Genomic DNA, 6881 nt, shown 5'->3' with positions numbered 1-6881 from the left:
AAAGCTGATGATTCATCAGACCATCATACACTCAACATTACAGGTGATACCAGATAATACCAAACCTTTATCCCTTGTGTGCGCCTGGGGGGGGGGGGGGGGGGGGGATATCTTCTGCCAGTGCTGCCATAGGCGTCCATGCAATTATCAGCAATAGTGTGAAAATTGCGCATGCATGACATAGAGGGCAGCTGTCCACTATTTATCGGGTGCAACATTCACACTATTACTGATAATTGTATGTGCACCTATGGCTGTGCTGATAAGTAGGTTTTCTTTGTGGTGGCTTTTTGGCAGGGGTTGAGGCGGTTCAGGTTAGTCATGTGGGAGGTATTTTTAAGGCTACTTGTGGAGAGGATGGTTTAGGTTAGGCGAGGGGAGGGATTTTCCAGGTTAGGCGTGTGTGTGTGTGTGTGTGTGTGTGTGTGTGTGTGTGTGTGTGTGTGTTAGAGTTAGGCATTGGTAGAGGGAGGGAATATTGTGAGAATAGGGTTAGGTTCAGTTGTAGTAAAATATTGGTCATTTTTACAGATATGTTACTACCGTAATTGCCACTGAAATAGTAGTGTATGGTTAAATGTTACAGATATTCAATTGGCTTTTTCCGGGCACCCACATTTCATCCTGTGTATGCCCAGAAACTGACTAGGAAACTCTTAGTATGAATAAATGGTTAAAGTGGACCTGAACTCTTGCACAGGACAGGACAGGACAGGACAGTCACTGCATACCTGTTTACGTTCACTGCAGCTGCGAGACAGCACGCAGTGTTATATACCAGTTACCGTATAACTGTTCACCGCATCTGTGTGTGTGACAGCTGCACATTGTATTGATACCATTCACATGATTTCATGCGGCCCAGGACCAAAGTACAGTGCTCAGAAGAAGGCACGTGCCATCAACTCCCAAGATTGTCAGGACGTAGTTGGCTATTTAACACAGAACACCTCATCTTCCGCAGCCACAAGCGCTACTACAAGCAACGCATCCGCTCCATTTGACATTTCGCAGGAGTTATTTGGTGGTGAATTAGTTGATTCACAGCCATTATTGTTACAACAAATAAAGGCGCTAAGCAAGTTACACCACCTCATATGTCTGAGATAGGCGGTACTATGGACGTAAGGTGTGAGGAGGATTATGAAGTACCTGCTGTTAGTGCAGTTTTGGAGGTGTCTGATACAAGCAAAGCTGTGGAGGATGATTATGATGACACTGCCATGGATGTCTCGTGGGATCCTAAAAGACTTGATGACCAGGGGGACAGTTTAGAGGGGGAGTCAGAGAGGAGTAGGAGGAGACGAGTTGCTGAAAGAAGCAGGGGGAGCTCGTCATCAGAAACAGCTCGAGGCAGTGTCCGGTGGCATGTATCACCACATTTGGACAGCCAGCCAACATGCCCTTCAACGTCAGCTGCTGACGCCACCATAGTGCTATCACCCCAGGTCTCAGCTGTGCTGAAATCTTTTTGTGTGTCTGCTTCAGATGAGAGCAATGCCACCTGTACTCTCTGCCATCAAAAATTGAGCCGTGGAAAGGCCAAGACCCGCTTAGGGACAACTGCCTTACATAGGCACATGACGAAAAAGCACAAACTGCAATAGGAAGACCACCTGAGGAAAAGCAGCACACAAAAGCAAAGCCACACTCCTTCACTCCACCTCTGACCTTGAGCGGTTCCTGCTCCTCTGCCCATAGCAGCCAGGTGTCCGTGAAGGAAATCTTTGAGTGGAAGAAGCCAATGTCTGACAGTCACCCCCTTGTGTCTGACAGCTGGCTTGGCGGAACTGTTAGCTCGCCAGCTGTTACCATACCAGCTGGTGGACTCTGAGGCCTTCCGAAAATTTGTGATGATTGGGACTCCGCAGTGGAAGATACCAGGCCGCAATTATTTCTCAAAAAAGGCGATACCCAAACTGTACCATGATGTTGAAAGGCAAGTGGTGTCATCTCTGGCACACAGCGTTGGGTCAAGGGTCCATCTGACCACGGATGCCTGGTCTGCAAAGCATGGTCAGGGCAGGTACATTACTTACACAGCCCATTGGGTCAACCTGGTGACCGCTAGCAAGCAGGGAGTACGTGGCTGTGCAGCGGACCTAGTTGTGACACCTCCATGGCTTGCAGGCAGGCTTGCTGCCACCTCCTCTCCTTCTCCTCCTACTCCTCCTGCTACTCTACTGGTGCTGCAATCGCCTCTCCAGCTACACACCCCAAGTTCCCCGAGGCCCAAGCTGCATGCCAGGTACGACGGTGTCACGTCATCTTAGACATGTCTTGCCTCAAAGCCGAGAGTCACACTGGAGCAGCTCTCCTGGCTGCTCTGAACAAACAGGTGGATCAGTGGCTGACAGTTGACACATGTACGCTGCATGGCACATATGCTGAATCTAATAATTCAGAGATTTGTATGTAAGTACCCAGGCTTACAGGACATCCTGAAGCAGTCCAGGAAGGTGTGTGGGCATTTCAGGCGCTTCTACACGGCCATGGCATGCTTTGCCAATATTCAGCGAAGAACCACTTGCTGGTGAGGCACTTGATTTGTGATAGCCCGACTCACTGGAATTCAACGCTCCTGATGTTTAACCGCCTGCTACAAGAGGAGAAAACCGTCAACCGGTATCTGTACAACTACAGTACAAGGACATGCTCTGGGAAGATGGGGTTGTTCTGGCCGAAGTACTGGACACCCATGCGAAATGCCTGCAGACTCATGTGGCCGTTTGAGGAGGTGACAAACATGGTGAGTCGCAGTGAAGGCACCATCAGCGACTCGATCCCATATGCTTTCTTCCTGGAGCGTGCCGTGCGTAGAGTGGTGGATCAAGCTGTGGAGGAGCATGAGCAGGAACAGGAGGAAGAGTTGTGGGATCAATTATCAGCAGAACCAGATGTTTCCTCAACACCTCTGGCAGCACAGAGTAGGGGGGAGGAGGAGAAGGAAGTGTTGTGTGGGGAAGAGGAGTCAGATGAGGAAGGCGTTTTTTTTTAGGAGAAGGAGGCGGAAGAATAATTGCAGCAGGCGTCGTAGGGGGCTTGTGCTACGCAACCTTCCCGTGGTTTTGTTCATGGCTGAGGGAGGAGGAGAATTTACCTAACATCACTGAGGAAGAGCAAGAGGAGATGGATAGTATGTCTGCATCGAAATTTGTGCAGATGGCATCTTTCATTCTGTCCAGCCCGTTGAGGGACCCCCGTATAAAAAACCCCAAGGGGAATGACCTGTACTGGGTGGCAACACTACTAGACCCTCGGTATAAGCACAAAGTGGCAGAGATGTTACAAACTCACCAGAAGGCATAAAGGATGCAGCACTTGCACTACAAGCTGGCAAGTATGCTTTACAGTGCGTTTAAGGGTGATGTCACAGCACAACAGAATAAAGGTGCCACTGCCAGTAATCCTTCTCCCATGTCCACGCAGGCAAGGACAGGACTCTCTAGCGATCTCATGGTGATGTCGGACATGCGGACATTCTTTAGTCCAACGCCTCGCCTTAGCCTTTCCGGATCCACCCTCCACCAACGCCTCGGCTGGCAGGTGGCCGACTACCTGGCCTTAAGTGTGGATGTAGACACTCTGAGCAGCGATGAACCCTTGGACTACTGGGTGCACAGGCTTAACCTGTGGCCAGAGCTGTCACAATTTGTCATCCAACTTCTGTCTTGCCCTGCCTCAAGCGTCCTGTCAGAAAGGACCTTCAGCGCAGTTGGAGGCATTGTAACTGATAATACGCCCTACACAGGAGTAAACAGTAGTCAGCTGACCCACTCAGCTGATGGAGCGGTGTCAGCTGACCTCTGAGCCTTGCTGTGTGATTGGTTGTTCGGAAGGTGGCCAGCCACTGATTGGTGAATGATTGCTATTTAAATGTGCAGAGTGCTCCCAATCATCGACCGTGATAAGCATAGCTTTGGCTAGTTGCTGGGTGCGCACTCTGATTGCTGTTTGAGACTCTGGACCTTGATGCTGTTATCTGTTCACATTACTTTGTATGCAGATTTGCAGGAACTGTGTTCTAAGCTACTTCACATATCATCTGCTGCTACCCTGCAGGCAAGTATGCTGGAACTGTCTCTCTACCCTGATCTGATTACTATTGCTGTTTAATAGTTTTGCATGATACTTGAATATTTTTAAACTGTGTATGTGATACTGCGGAACTGTTTCTAGCCTCAGTAGTGGCTTCTGGTGGTATATCTGCTTCCTACGTCAGTTTGTATGCCCGTCTTGCCTAAGTCCTACTAGGGCCAGCTAGTAGTGTGCCAGGTAGGGACAGTGTGAGGGTCAGTTAGTGGTGTGCCAGGCAGGGGATCCAGGTGAAGAGTGAGGCCTACAGCCTTGGCATACACTCTGACTCTCTGTTATATACCACCAAGCCTTACAACTGCAATCTTTCTGTGAATATTATGAAGTGCAGCAACTCTTTGCATTTTTAGTATATCTAAGTGGCTGGCTTTGTATATTTCATGAATTAGTCTGCTCTCCTCTGGCTCCATGCTAATTTGGTCCTAACACCTATGGACAATTGAGCTGCTTCCTGCTTAATTACCTGAGTTATACTATGATCTGCTACAGGCTGAGCTCTCAGTTCATCACCTGCACCAGTCAGCCTACAATCAGGCTTGCTAAGCACAGGCTATCAGTCTTGCTATATAAATGTGGCACTAAGTCGATTTATACCTTGGTTGATTTATACACTGATTTCAAAGTACACCGGTTTTCTAAGTACAAAGAGAACAACCAAAATTAGACCAGAATTGAACCAGAAGGAACAGACACAAGACTTTACCAAACTGATTCACAGTTAGTGCAATGATGTTATCTCTGCTCTTCATGATTATCCTGCTTTCCCCTGCCATTCTCGGATCTGTACACTCACTGCATCCTCCAGTTGTCAGCAACACCCTGTACATTTCTCCCTCTCTTTTATCCTCTCCACAGGTTGCCTCTCACGAGACTTTCCTATTCATACAACCTCACTATATGTTTCTTCGTCCTTCTACCTATAAATCTAAATCCCACCCTCTCCTCCAGTCTCTCTTCCTCCTACTTCTCCTTGCTGCAGGGGACATTTCATCAAACCCCGCACCCTCTCTGCCAGCTCACTCCTTACTTATACATAATCTCACTGCTAACAGCCAGTCATGTGCACATCCCAACCGTCAGAACCTCATTAATATTCCTCTTCTTCCCCCTCCTCCCCCACCTATCTCTGCTTCTCTCTGGAATGCCCCCTCAGTCTGCAACAAATTTCCTTTCATCCACGACCTTTTCAATTCTGATGCCTTCACCTTCCTTGGGGTCACAGAAACATGTCTGACTCCTTCTGACACCGTCTCACCTGCTGCCCTCTCTTATGGGGGATTCCACTTTAGTCACACTCCTAGAAGTGGGAATAAACATGGAGTTGGTGTGGGCATTCTTCTCTCTGATAGATGATCCTTTAAGCCGCTCACACCCATTTCTTCTCTTTCTCTGCCATCCTTTGAAGTTTATGCAGTCTGACTATACTCTTCCTCTAACCTCCAGATTGCAATTATCTACCGCCCTACATCCCCTGCTTTTTTCTTGTGTAGGTAGTCCCAGCGTAGGTAGTATAGCTGCCTCAGTGTAGGTAGTATTGCTGCTCCCCCCTCCGCTCCTGCGGCCGCTGCTCATGAATCCGTTCTGAGCTGGCAGACGCTACCTCTATGCCTGTTCCCACCGCCTCCTCTCCTGTGTCAGGCACCTCCCTGCCTCCTCTCCCTCTATAGTGCTACAAGAAAATGGCCGTCGATGTCCGCATTTGTGGACATGGGCAGCCAATTTCTTGTAGCACTACAAAAGGGATAGAGAGCGGGGCGGCGAGCGGCATCCACTGCGGGTGCTCAGGGGGTGCTTGGACCATTTTAGGGGGTGCTTTAGCGCCGCCCATGATCCTATCCCATCTCATTCCACAGCTATCCTCATCCCTGCCCTAACATTGCTGTTTAACCTATCCCTCTCCACTGGAATTTTTCCATCCTCACTCAAGAAGGCTGTTGTAACACCACTACTTAAAAAAAAGCATCTCTAGACCCCACTGCCCTCGACAACTACCGCCCAGTGTCACTTCTCCCATTGGCATCTAAATTACTTGAACGCCACATGAGCTAAGCCAGTATTTATCTGCTAATTCCCTGCTTAATCAGTTCCAGTCTGGTTTCCGGCCAACCCATTCCACAGAAACAACCCTTACTAAAGTGACCAATGATCTCCTCACAGCTAAATCATAAGGCTATTATTATATACTCATCCTTCTAGATCTGTCATCAGCATTTGACACTGTTGACCACACTTTACTCCTACAGATCCTTTCATCTATAGGAATAAAGGACCTCGCTCTCTCCTGGATATCTTCCTACCTCTCTGGAAGGTCTTTCACTGTTTCTTATTCAGATCAGACCTCCTCTTCACATCCTCTGTCTGTAGGGGTAGCTCAAGTCTGTGTCCTCGGTCACCTCCTCTTTTCCATCTACATGCACGGTCTTGGTAACTTATTTGGCTTTCAACACCACTCATACACTGATGATATACAACTGTACCTCTCGGCCCCAGACCGTAACTCCCTCCTCACAAGGGTTCCTGACTGTCTGTCCACTATATCCTCTTTCATGTCCTCTCGCTTCTTAAAACTTATTATGAATAAAACAGAACTAATCGTCTTTCCACCATTTCTGTCCACCTCTTTGACAGATATTACAATAAATGTTAATACCACACCTATAACTTCAGTTCCCAAAGCATGGTGCTTAGGGGTAATATTTTATTCTTCCCTCTCATTTATTCCTCACATAAACTCCCTAACCAGCTCCTGTCCTCTCCAACTCAAAAACATAGCACACATCCAACAT

The sequence above is a fragment of the Hyperolius riggenbachi genome, chromosome 8 (genome assembly GCF_040937935.1).
Source record: "Hyperolius riggenbachi isolate aHypRig1 chromosome 8, aHypRig1.pri, whole genome shotgun sequence".
Taxonomy (NCBI): Eukaryota; Metazoa; Chordata; class Amphibia; order Anura; family Hyperoliidae; genus Hyperolius; species Hyperolius riggenbachi.
Note: the sequence above shows the minus strand (reverse complement) of the source record.